Consider the following 662-nt stretch of genomic DNA (forward strand, 5'->3'; position numbering starts at 1 on the left):
ACGCATATATACTAATACTACAGTATCAGTATAAAGTTTATATTCGCCGCGCATTTTGCCAGTATTATTAGCCGTCAGAATAGCAGAGAAGAGAATAAGAAGAACAATCAAAGATAAAAGCATAAAATGCACGGAGTGGGATTTGAACCCACGAGGACTTCTGTCCACCAGAACTTGAGTCTGGCGCCTTAGACCGCTCGGCCATCCGTGCGGGCTGCGTCAGCCTGAAGAGCAAGTTTCCTCTTGATAAAAAAATATATTTAAATATATAAATGCTGGAGTGAATCATCGTGGAAACAAACAAAATATGAGCAAGTAAACATTGAACAAATGAAGACTGAGAGGTATACACGTCGAAGTATATAAAATTCCCCTGCTCTATGAACGCCGCAGATGAAACCTAATCTGCCTCCTCAGTGCAAATAAAGAAATATATCACTATTAGTATGGAGACGCAGCATTATCTCGTGTAATCGAAGGTAATATTGCTGTAAAAAAATATTTCCTTTTTGTGTATCTGCATTGGCCTGTTCTGTCTTCTGTTTTCTCTTCGCAGCGGCTCACCGCTGCAACCCTAAACCCTAAAACATCCACCCCAACCACAACCCTTCTGCAGCAAGGGTTTATGGTTTAGGGTATAGCAATCGGCGGCCCGAACGGGT

The sequence above is a fragment of the Eimeria mitis genome, genomic scaffold (assembly GCF_000499745.2).
Source record: "Eimeria mitis Houghton genomic scaffold, Emh_scaff2231, whole genome shotgun sequence".
Classification (NCBI taxonomy): Eukaryota; Apicomplexa; class Conoidasida; order Eucoccidiorida; family Eimeriidae; genus Eimeria; species Eimeria mitis.